We start from the raw sequence: 12312 nt of genomic DNA, 5'->3' as shown, positions 1-12312 counted from the left end.
CTTTGACCGGAGCCGCTACTATTCGGTCGAGTAGCTCCTCAATTGGCATCGCGAGGCTTGAGTGCACCGCGAAAAATGGCAACAGCGCATGGCGGCTGGATGGTCACCCATCCAAGTGCCGACCGCGCCCGACAGCGCTTAACTTCGGTGATCTCACGGGAACCGGTGTATCCTCTGCGGCAAGGCCGTTGCCTATATAATTACATACTTTTTAAATTTTTACTGCACTTCTTACTTATAACACAGAACTGACTATACAACCCAGTTTCAAAGACGAAAATTGCCGTTACGTAGTCTACAGTTTGGGAAAATATTTTCGAAATTTTGCTTTCCTGCGAAGATGAACCTAGTTTTTCGCCGCTAAATGCCACTAACGTTGTATGAATCGAGATTCATCTCAAAAGGCCACCTGTCGCCACTCGTTGGACGTCCAGGTGCAGTATTGGTGTGAAAATTCCAGGTTTCGCCGATGAACAGCAGTCAGCATGGGTGCACGAACCAGGCGTCTCCTGCGGAGGCCCACGCGCGGCAACGTTAGCTGGAAGGTTGCTGAGGAGACACTGTTGGTAGCCACTTGGTTCATTTGATCGGTCATCTGCTCTCTCCAGTTGCACGTACATTCGCTCGTACATATCACCGCAGCCGTCTTTTACCCCTGTCATCTACGGCCCCTGGTGCACCACATTTGCCTTAGCGCCGGTTTTGGAAGCGCCATTTTGCCATGCACGGAATGCTTTAACCACGGTGACACGTTAACAGATTTAGTCCTTTCGGAATTGCTTCCACCCTTGGACGTAAAGCCAGTTAACATGTCCTTTCGGACGTCAGATAAGCCGCTACGTTTCCGCTTTACGACAACGACTGCACAGTTTTCTACGTCCCCCGACATGCTTTATGTTACCTCCTCTGCTGGTGCTGCTACCTGCCGTCTGTGAGTTGTTACTGCAAGTTGACGTCGAAACAGGCGGTAGTCACGTTAATGTGACTGGGCCGTGTAATACTGGCGACCTCTCCGCCATTTTAATTTTCCTACTTTTATTACCCTATTTTAGTGCATGAGAACAAGCTTTGAATGGCTCAGTGCAAGCCGTTCTTTCTGCAATATCTCATCCAGTCGTTGCCATCACGCCATGGGGCACACGTTACTCTGCTTATAGTAAAGCGATTTTAGTTACTTTTGTGGCGCCTTTCGTATGCACAAAAGGTTTTTAGTATGCCAAGATAACTCTGGGCTACCAAAAACGGCCTCTTAAATGCACAGACATGAATAAAACACTACTGATCATGTATAGCACTGTGAAACACTAATTACTATCCCTTCCTCAGCATCTTTGGCTGTATGTTTTTCATTCCCAGAGTACAAACAGCAAAATTAAGATATGAACACTATACATGGACCAGGTTTTTTACTGTTTGAGACAACACTAGACTCGAATTCGGAAGGAGCGAATATGAAGTCCTCGTCCAGTAGTCTAGAATTACACTGGAGTTGCTTAAGGTGCCAGTTAGTAATTTTTTTAAGCCACCCTTATCCAATTCGAACATCTGCTCTGCCCCTAATGCCGTCGTCGTCGACGGCATGTCAAGACGTAATCTCCTTATCAGTAGTAGTTGGTACTTCCAATATTTTCGAAATTTGTTTTTTTTTTCTGTCATGTAGATCAAGTGATAAAAGAAATTTTGTTCAGGCTGCATACCTATGAAGAAGTCATGTTAGCCTAGATTCCTTGGCCCGGCCTCTGCGGCCTAGCGGTTCTAGGCGCTTCAGTCCGGAACCACGCTGCTGCTACGGTCGCAAGTACGAATCCTGCCTCGGGCATGGATGTGTGTGTGATGTTCTTAGGTTAGTTAGGTTTAAGTAGTTCTACGTCTAAGGGACTAATGATCTCAGATGTTAAGTCCCATACTGCTTAGAGCCATTTTTAGATTCCCTGGGAGCAGGAAATGAAACCATAATACTTCTTTCGGTCATCAGTGCGGCACGCAATGAATTCCTTTCCTGTGCGAACCTCTTCATCTCAGAGCAGCACTTCCACCACACGTCCTCAATTATTTGTTGGGTGTATTCCAATCTTGGTCCCCTACAACTTTTACCCTCTACCGCTCAATCTAATGGCATGTAGGTCATTCCTTGACGTCGTAACCGATGTCCTGCCATCCTGTCTCTTCTTCTTGTCAGCGTTTTCCATATATTCCTCTCTTCTCCGATTTTGTGCAGAACGTCCTCATTCCTTACCTTAACAGCCCACTTAATTCTCAACTGTAGCACCACGTCTCAGATGCTTCGATTCTCTCCTGGTCCGATTTTCACCCAGTCCATGTTTCACTACCGTTAGACGCTGTGCTCCAAACATACATTCTCAGAGTTTTCTTCCTCAGATTATGTTTCACACTAGCAGATTTCCCTTGACCAGGAATGTCCTATTTGTCCGTGCCAGTCTGCTTTTCGTGTCCTCCTTTCTCCATCAATCATGAGCTACTTTCGTGCCTAGGTAGCAGAATTCCTTAACTTCATCTACTTAGTAATCACCAATTACAATGTTAATTTTATCGCAGAAGTTACTTCTCATTATTTTCGTCTTTCTTCTGTTTACTCTCAATTCATATTGTGTACCCATTAGACTGTTAAATCCATTTAACAGCCCCTGTAATTCTTCATCAGTTTCGCTGAGGATAGTAATATCATCTTATTACTTATATCCTTTCACCTTGGATTTTAATCCCACTCTTGAACCTTCCTTTTACTTTCGTCTTTGCTTCTTCGACGTACAGGTTGAGTAGTAGTCTTACACCTTTTTTAATCCGAGCACTTCGTTCTTGGTCTTCCACTTATTGTCCCTCTTCTACATATGGTATATTACCTGCCTTTTTCCTACATCTTATACCTATTTTTCCACGAATTTCTAACATCTTTCACCATATTAAATTTGAGAACGGTCTTTCCAGGTCGACAAATCCTATGAACGTGTCTTGATTTTTCTTAAGTCTTGCTATCATTATCAGCCGCAACGTCACAATGGCCACTCTGGTTCCTTTACCTTTCCTAAATCCAAAGTGATAGTCATCTAGTAAATCCTCAATTTTCTTTTCCATTCTTCTGCATAGTGTTCTAATCAGCAACTTGGCTGCATGAACTGTTAAGCAGATTGTGCGATGATTCACGCACTTCTAGTATCTTGCGATGTTCGAAATTGCATGAATGATATTCTTCCGAAAGTCTGATGGTATATCACCAGTCTCATACAGTCTAAACACCAACGTGATCTAATGTTATCCATCCCTTTTATCTTATTTCATCGTAAGTCGTCCAAAGCTCTTCTAAATTCTGATTCTAATACTGGATCCCCTTTCTCTTCCCTATCGGCTCCTGTTCCTTCTTCCATCACGTAATCATATGAGTGCTCTCAATTACGTAGGCATTCAATGTACTCTTCCCACCTATCCACTCTCTCCTCTGTGTTTAACAGTGTAATCCCCATCGCACTTAATGTTATCGCCCTTGCTTTTAATTTTACTGAAGGTTGTACTCCAGTATGCTGAGTCAGTCCTTCCAACAATCAATTCTTCTTGGACCTATTCACATTTTTCATGCAAGCAGTTCGTCTTAGCTTTCCTGCACTTACTATTTACACTATGAGATCAAAAGTATCCGGACACCTGACTGAAAATGACTTACAAGTTCGTGGCACCCTCCATCGGTAATGCTGGAATTCAATACGGTGTTGGCCCTTCTTTACCCTTGATGACAGCTTCCACTCTCGCAGTCATATGTTCAGTCAGGTGCTGAAAGGTTTCTTGGGGAACGGCACCCCATTCTTCACGGAGTGCTACACTGAGAACAGTTAACGATGTCGGTCGGTGAGACCTGGCGCGAAGTCGGCGTTCCAGAAAATCCCAAAGGTGTTATATAGAATTCAGGTCAGGTCTCTGTGCAGGCCAGTCCATTACAGGGATGCTGTTGTCGTGTAACTACTCCGCCACAGGCCGTGTACTAGGAAGAAGTGCTCGATCGTGTTCAAGGATGCAATCGCCATCCCCAGATTGCTCTTCAACAGTGGGAAACAAGAAGATGCTGTGATAGTACCAAGCAAAACAACAACGGATGCAAGTCCCCTCCATGAAAAACACCACCACACCATAACACCACCACCTCCGAAATTTACTGTTGGCACTACACACGCTAGCGGATGACGTTCACCGGGCATTCGGTACGCCCACACCCTGCCATTGGATCGACACACTGTATAACGTGATTCGTCACTCCATACAACGTTTTTCCACTGTTCAATCGTCCAATGTTTACGCTCCTTGCACCAAGTGAGTCGTCGTTTGGCATTTACCGGCGTGATATGTGGCTTATGAGCAGCCGCATGACCTTGAAATCCAAGTTTTCTCAGCTCCCGCCTCACTGTCATATTACTTGCAGAGGATCCTGATGCATTTTGGAATTCCTTATTGATGGTCTGGATAGATGTCTGCCTATTACACATACGACCCCTTCAACTGTCGGCGGTCTCTGTCAGTCAACAGACGAGGTCGGCCTGTACTCTTTTGTGCTGTAAGTGCCCCATAACGTTTCCACTTCACTATCACATAGTAAACAGTGTACCTACGGATTTCCAGGAATGTCGCTGATATAGAGTACCTTGCAGTAGGTGGCAGCACAATGCATCTAATATGAAAAACGTATGTTTTTGGGGGTGTCCGGATACTTTTGATTACAGAGTGTATTTCATTTCTTAGAGACTTGTATCTCAGTATTCCTGAATTTCCCTGAACATTTTGTACTTCCTTTTTTCGTCGATCAGCTAAAGTATTTCTTCTGTTACCCAATTTTTTTTCCTGGTACTAACGCTTTTCCTTCCAATTTCTGTGATTGCCCTTTTTAGAGATGTCCATTCCTCTCCAGCTGAACTGCTTACTGAGCTGTTCATTATAGCAGTGTCTATGGCCTCAGAAACTTGAAGCGTATCCCTTCACTGTTTAGAACTTCCGTGCCATTTTTTTGTGCGTTGACTCTTTCTGATTAGTCTTGTAAACTTTATTCTACCCTAATGAAAGTAAGAAAATAATTTTAATGTGAAATAAATAAAGACCATAATCAAAAGAAAGCATCTTATTCGAATAACGTACATCTGTGAAATCAATGTTCTGTTGCTAGATAACATTCAACACCTTTTCGTAACGCCATACACTGAAACACAAATGTATCCACAAGATACTGTTCGTGCCTGTTCCACTCTTAATGGACTTCTCCGTTAAGGTCATCCACTGTGTGACTAGGGTCTCTGTGAAGATGCACAGTGAGTTTTATCGGCTCTGAAATGGACTCAGCCGGATGAAAAAGGTACCGCGAAAAATAAAGCGGAATTAACGGTTTTTAGCGAACTAACGCGATTTTAAGAGATATCACGAAATTTGTTATTTTGCCGTATAAAAATGTAATGTCAGATGAGACCAGTTTCTAATATTCGTAACTTATTGTTATTGAATATTAAAACTGGGTTTTGTCTTCTAATCTTTGCAAGTCTGAAGTTCGTGTCTAATGTCAAAATGGCGTTCAATTCCCGAATACCGAACTTCGATAATACCACGAAAAGAGCACCAAAAGTGGCAAAAATTAACATTGAATTCAGGAAAAATCGACACCACATACTGGAAAAATACCTCGTATTTGGCAAAGAAAACACTGAAATTAGAAAAAAACTGAATTAACAAACAATGTCTTATTTTGTAAAAAAAATGCCGATACACCGATTTTGGCAAAAAATAAAAGTGAATTTGGCAAAAAAAACATCGAGTTTAACAAGAAGGGACACCGAATATGAAAAAAAGGGACACCGAATGTTGCAAAAAGGGATACCGAATGTGGCAAGAAATGACATCCAATTTGGAAAAAGTCACTGAAGTTGGCGAGAATCAATAATCTGACAAAACATATCAGCGAATTTGCCATAAAATAACTCCGAATTTGGCTATAAAATAAAACGACTTTTCCCTGTTGCAGTCTATAACTTCAGCAAGGAAGGAATGTGCAGATTAACTTCTTAATGTAATTTTATCTATAGAAAAGAGCGCTAAAATATTTCTAATCCATGCAAACTTAAAGAAGGTATCAATAATACAAACATTAAAAAAAGTTTTGCATCACCTCGGTTCCGAGAGTTCCGGAATCTGTACAGAAAATTGGAATAAAGATCAACATAGGCATCATTTCCGTTTTTTTAATTGCTCATGAGAACCACACATAGCATGTTGTACCACCAAACAGCGAGGCCTTCAGAGGTGGTGATCCAGATTGCTGTACACACCGGTACCTCTAATACCCAGTAGCACGTCCTATTGCATTGATGCATGCCTGTATTCGTCATGGCATACTATCCACAAGTTCGTCAAAGCACTGTTGATCCAGATTGTCCCACTCCTAGGCGATTCGGCCTAGATCCCTCAGAGCGGTTGGTGGGTCACGTCATCCATAAACAGCCCTTTTCAATCTACCCCAGGCATGTTCGATAGGATTCATGTCTGGAGAACATGCTGGCCACTCTAGTCGAGCGATGTTATCCTGAAGGAAGTCATTCACAAGATGTGCACGATGGCGCGCAAATTGTCGTTCATGAAGACGAATGCCTCGCCAATGTGCAGCCGATATGGTTGCATTATCGGTCGTAGGATGGCATTCACGTACCATACAGACGTTTCAGCGCCTTCCTTGAGCACCAGCGGCGTACGTCGGCCCCACATAATGCCACCGCAAAACAGCAGGGAACCTCCACCTTGGTGCACTCACTGGACAGTGTGTCTAAGGCATTCAGCCAAACACGTCACCAACACTTGTCTGGTTGAAGGCATATGTGACATTCATCGCTGAAGAGAATCTGATGCCAGTGCTGAGCGGTCCATTCGGCTTGTTGTGGGTCCATATGTACCGCGCTGCTTGGTGTCAAGGTTACAAAGATGGACCTCGCCATGGACGTCGGGAGTGAAGTTGCTTATCCTGCAGCCTGTTATGCATGGTTTGAGTCGTAACAAAACCTCCTGTGGCTGCACGAAAAGCGTTATTCAACATGATGGCGTTGCTGTCAGGATTCCTCCGAGCCGTAATCTGTAGGTAGCAGGCATCCAATGCAGTAGTAGCCCTTGGGCGGCCTGAGCGAGGCATGTCATCGACATTTTCTGTCTCTCTGTATCTCTTCCATGTTGGTTCACTCCGAGACGCCTGGACACTTCCCTTGCTGAGACCCCTTCCAGGCACAAAGTAACAATGTGGACGCGATCGAACCGCGGCATTGACCGTCTAGGCACAGTTGAACTACAGACAACACGAGCCGTGTACGTCTTTCCTGGTAGAATAACTGGAACTGATCGGCCGTCGGACCCCCTCCGTCTAATAGGCGCTCCTCATGCATGTTTTTTTACATCTTTGGGCGGGTTTAGTGACATCTCTGAACAGTCAGTCTGTGTTTGTGATACAAAATTCACAGTCAACATATATCTTCAGGAGTTCTGGGAACCGGGGTGATGTTAAACTTTTTTTTGATGTGTGTAGTAAATATGATTGAAATAGGAATAAGAGTAAATACTAGTGTTTCCCATGCTAACTGCACCGTCCGGAGTATTTCGTGCAATAATCTCCGTAATTCAGTTTTTATTTATGGAGCACAAGACCATCACACATATCCTGTCAAATTTGTTATCTACAACATAAATTTCGAGTTCTTCTGAAATGTCTACAAGTGACCCTGAGAATTGATGCGTAAGAAGTGCATATTACTAGGTTTTTTGTGCTCATCCACGTTTCTGTTCTCTCTATATGCGGGCCGGCCGTTGTGGCTGAGCAGTTCTAGGCGCTTCAGTCTGGAACCGCGCGACCGCTACGGTCGCAGATTCGAATCCTGCCTCGGGCATGGATGTGTGTGATGTCCTTAGGTTAGTTAGGTTTAAGTAGTTCTAAGTTCTAGGCGACTGATGACCTCAGATGTTAAGTCCCTTAGTGCTCAGAGCCATTTGAACCATTTGAAACTCTCTATATGCGAGTTCATTAAACATCTCTAGTAATCCGACCTGTGTACACTTTACAGATTTTCGATCGGTTCGTGCCATTGATTTTACAAATGCCCGACTGCAAATATTCATTTGTCCCTTGTGAAGCAATTCGTCGCACAGGAAGTCTTAATGCTTTAAATGCGCTAAACGCAACGTTTATGTTATATTTACAAAAATAACGTTCAGTTTTCTTCGATGACACCACAACACTTCATGTTTGCAAATGTCTAGTGTTCCGTATTAAAGTTCTCGTGTTCTTAGCCGTATCTTGTTGTATACACCGTCCGTCCAAAATTTCCGAGACCGATTTTATTCCTGGCGTACAAGCGACGCCAGTGCAGGAACTAGGCTGGCAGCCTGAACCGTCAACTGTAAACAACAGATGTGCTTTTGCCAGTCGGTTGTGAGCGGTTGTGTTAGGTGGTAGACATGCGACCACAGCGTGTCGACGTTGCTGTGTCAGAAATCGCAGTGGAGCAACATCTCTAAATCAAGTGTGCAAGACGTTCTCCAGAATGTTTTGAAGAAGAGAAAAGTGTGTGGAAAGTTAATCCCGCACATCTTGACTCTCGAACAAAAAACAACGACACGTGGACCTCTGCCGCGACTTGATTGAAATGCAAAATGCGGACAATTATTTTCTTAAAAAACGTCGCGGGTGACGAGACTTGGTGTTATCAATACGAACGTACCACAAAACGACCAAGTGCAGATATTCACATAAATAGACAACGCTTTGACGACATAATCGGTATTCAAGACCACGTGTGTGCGAGTTGAACAGCATCCAAGGGAAGGACAAAATGACGAAATGAAGAAATTCACACAAGAGGATAATGCTTTGACGACGTAAGGTAATGGGCATTCAAGCCGATGTGACACAGTAGCTGACCGTCATGTCAAAGAAGGACTTTTCTTAAAGATTCGCATGGTTGTACCAACGCTCTGTGAGTTGTGCTCAAGTGGGGTGAGACTCCGTAGAACATCTCAAGCATTAAAAGCACTACTTCATTTTTCTATTTTTTTATTTTTATTTTTGGTGTTAATGCAATTTAAGACTGTTTGGATTGAGAGGGTGTGTGCCGTACTAGTGATTTTACAAGTCCACTCGATAAGGCAATTTGTTGCCGAATATAGAGAGATTTCGAAACATCTTCCTGCGATGTCGGTAGATGCATTTTTCTCCGCATTTCTATACCAAAGTGGGTGGCTTCTTATTTTCTAGAAAGAAGCCATTATTTAGTTTTCTTTTTATGCGGCCTCGATTGACATTTCGGGGAACGCTATACGAGGTGTAATCAAAAAGCAACGGGAATTTTTGTTTTTCGTAAAGGGTATTTATTTATTTATCGACATCAGTTTTTGACTCCTGCAAAGTTATCTTCTTAAAATGTAGCACACCCGTGCCAGCGCTTTTTATTGGAAGCACTTCTGGAGGTCACTCCTCGTTATGATGTTCAGCTCCTTCAGCGATTCTGTTTTCATCTTATCGACAGTGGCAGAACGACGTCCTTTCATGGTCCTCTTCAGCCTCGGTGATAGAAAGAAATAGCATTGGGCCATTTCCGGCCAGTACAGTGGCTCAGGCAACATAGAAATTTAGATTTTTTTCCAAAACGTCACGAACAAGCATTGAGGTGTGAGTGGTAGCATTATCGTGATGCAGTTCCTGCATGTGGCTTTGTCTGGTCGTTTTCTTCTGGTTGCTTCTTGATCTTGTGACCATAAGGCAGGAACTCAATGTACTATCCGATTGTAGTCGGAGAAAACAGTGAGAAGAACCTTCACATGTGACAGAACTTGTCGAACTTTTTTCGATCTGGGCTCTTCAGACAGTTTCCACTGGGACGATTTGGCCTTAGTTTCGACGTCATATTCGTGTACCAATGTTTCGTCAGCTTTTATAACCTTCTTTAAAAGTTCTGAATCGTTGTCGACTTCATTTAGAAGTTCCTGAAGGATCTCTACACGACGTCGTTTTTGATCGAAATTCAACAATTTCAAAACAAATTTTGCTGCTACATTTTTCATGCCCAAAACATTTGAAATAATTACTTGCATGAGTCAAAAGATATTCCGACATTATCAGCATCCTCTCTGATGGTGATTCGGCTGTTTCACAGAACCAATTTCTTCCTTTTTTCCATATCGCCATCTGTAACTTGGTGTGCTAGGGCGTACATATAGATGAGAATCTTAATTGGAAAATTCATATTTTGGATCTTCAAAAGCGGCTAGGTTCAGCAACTTTTGCAATCAGAACAATTACCAATTTTGAGGGTATATAAATTAATAAGCCAACATACTTTGCATACTTTCACTCTCTGATGTCATACGGAATAATATTTTGGGGTAACTCAACACTGAGACAAAAAGTATTCACTGCTCAAAACAAAGTGGTTAGAATAATGTGCGGGGTTCATAGAAGATTGGGAATTCTTACAACAACCTCACAGTACATTTACTCACTAAAGAAGTTTTTTCTCAACAACATGGACCAGTTTCAAAACAACAGTGACATTCGTGATTATAATACCAGGAAAAAGAAAGACTTACACGATACTTTACTCAACCTATCTTTGGCACAGAAAGGGGTAAAACATGCTGCTATGGAAGTTTTTGACAAATTACCAGTTGAAATAAAATGTCTGACAGACAGCAGTAATAGCTTCGAAAATATATTGAAATCATATCTCCTTGACAACTCCTTCTATACCATAGATGAATTATTCAGTAACAATAAATAAACCTGTTAACGTAGTAAATACATGTTGTGCCATTTAAGGGAGTGGGGTAAATAATAGAAATATTAATCTTAAACAATGTATATATATATATATATATATATATAAATCTTGTCGCATATGTGCATTTCTTGCGCACTTGACACGTTCCACATCATAACGGCTTCCGTACCGTGCGATTGATCATTGGAACACGCAACCAACTAACTAACTAACTAACAGGGGGGTCGTGGCCTTCAACGTATTCTCGACCCTATATGAATCGTTTATACCACTCGTAAAATCTTGTCTTACTCATAGTAGATTCGCCAAAAGCCGTAGTCAACATTTCGATGGCGGTGCTGCTCTTTGAGTGATTTTTAAAGCAAAATTTGATGGAAATACTTTGATCCATCTTTTTAGAAAGTAAAAATTCGCCGAGAACTGAAAGACACGCATCACTTTTTCGACTGCAAACAATAAACTACATACTCAAAACAGCTGAAAATGTAAACGTACGTCAGGAAAATAGTTATTAACAAGATAAAAAAAATTAAAGATCTGATGCAAGAAGCCCATAAAATAAAAATAAAAAAATCCCGTTACTTTTTGATTACACCTCGTAGTTTTTGCGAGATTGATTCCACACCACATTCCCTTGCGCTGTGGCGCAGGTGCGAGACAATGGCCTACATATTGCAGACCATTCATCTCTGGAAACAGTTTCGTTTCACCTGTTGATTCACAGCTGCCGCGTGCCGCTAGGAGGCACTGTGATGAACGACGCAAACAGGCCCACATATTTGTTCGGCGCTCCTGGCATCTCCTGCTGTTGAAACTGCGCTAGGTGGGAGGGGGGCGGGCGACGTTCGTTTTGACGTACGATGCCGCCGGCGGCAGGCGTCGGTGGTATTTCGTGATACTTTACAACCAGAAGGAATAGCCGTCTTTTACTGCGCACTTGATGCCAATATGCCGGCAATATTTCGTCCAACATGTGTTTCGAAGTCAACAGATATATCCCATCGTGGGGCACGACATAATGTATCATGTAGCGTAGTCGTATCATACAAATGATGAAGGCATCCTCTTGGGTAAAATATTCCGGAGGTAAAATAGTCCCCCATTCGGATCTCCGGGCGGGGACTACTCAGGAGGATGTCGTACTCAGGAGAAATAAAACTGGCGTTCTACGGATCGGAGTGAGGAATGTAAGATCCCTTAATCGTGTAGGTAGGTTAACAAATATAAAACGGGAAGTGGGTAGGTTGACATTAGATATATTTTGAATTAGTGAAGTTCTGTAACAGCAGTAACAGGACGTCTGGTCAGGTCAATACAGGGTTATAAATAGAAGACCAGATAGGGGTAATGCAAGAGTAAGTTTAATAATGGATAAGAAAATAGGAATGACGGTAAGCTACTATGACCAGCATAGTGAACGCACCATTGTAGCCAAGATAAACACAAAAGCCACCACAGTAGTACAAGTTCATATGCCAATTAGCTCCGCAGATGATGAAGAGATTGAAAAAATGCATGA

At 42.6% G+C, this 12312-nt stretch overlaps 1 protein-coding gene and 1 pseudogene across 1 annotated transcript in view; one reads left to right on the top strand and one right to left on the bottom strand.

Annotated features, from left to right (window-relative positions):
- LOC126094675 (calcium/calmodulin-dependent protein kinase type IV-like) overlaps positions 1–12312 on the top strand; it is a 606666-nt gene that overhangs the window by 300354 nt on the left and 294000 nt on the right. The gene's annotated exons all lie outside the window — the stretch shown is intronic.
- On the bottom strand, positions 77–193 carry LOC126096158 (5S ribosomal RNA; annotated as a pseudogene).

The sequence above is a fragment of the Schistocerca cancellata genome, chromosome 8 (assembly GCF_023864275.1).
Source record: "Schistocerca cancellata isolate TAMUIC-IGC-003103 chromosome 8, iqSchCanc2.1, whole genome shotgun sequence".
Taxonomy (NCBI): domain Eukaryota; kingdom Metazoa; phylum Arthropoda; class Insecta; order Orthoptera; family Acrididae; genus Schistocerca; species Schistocerca cancellata.
This window is presented reverse-complemented; position numbering and strand designations above follow the sequence as displayed.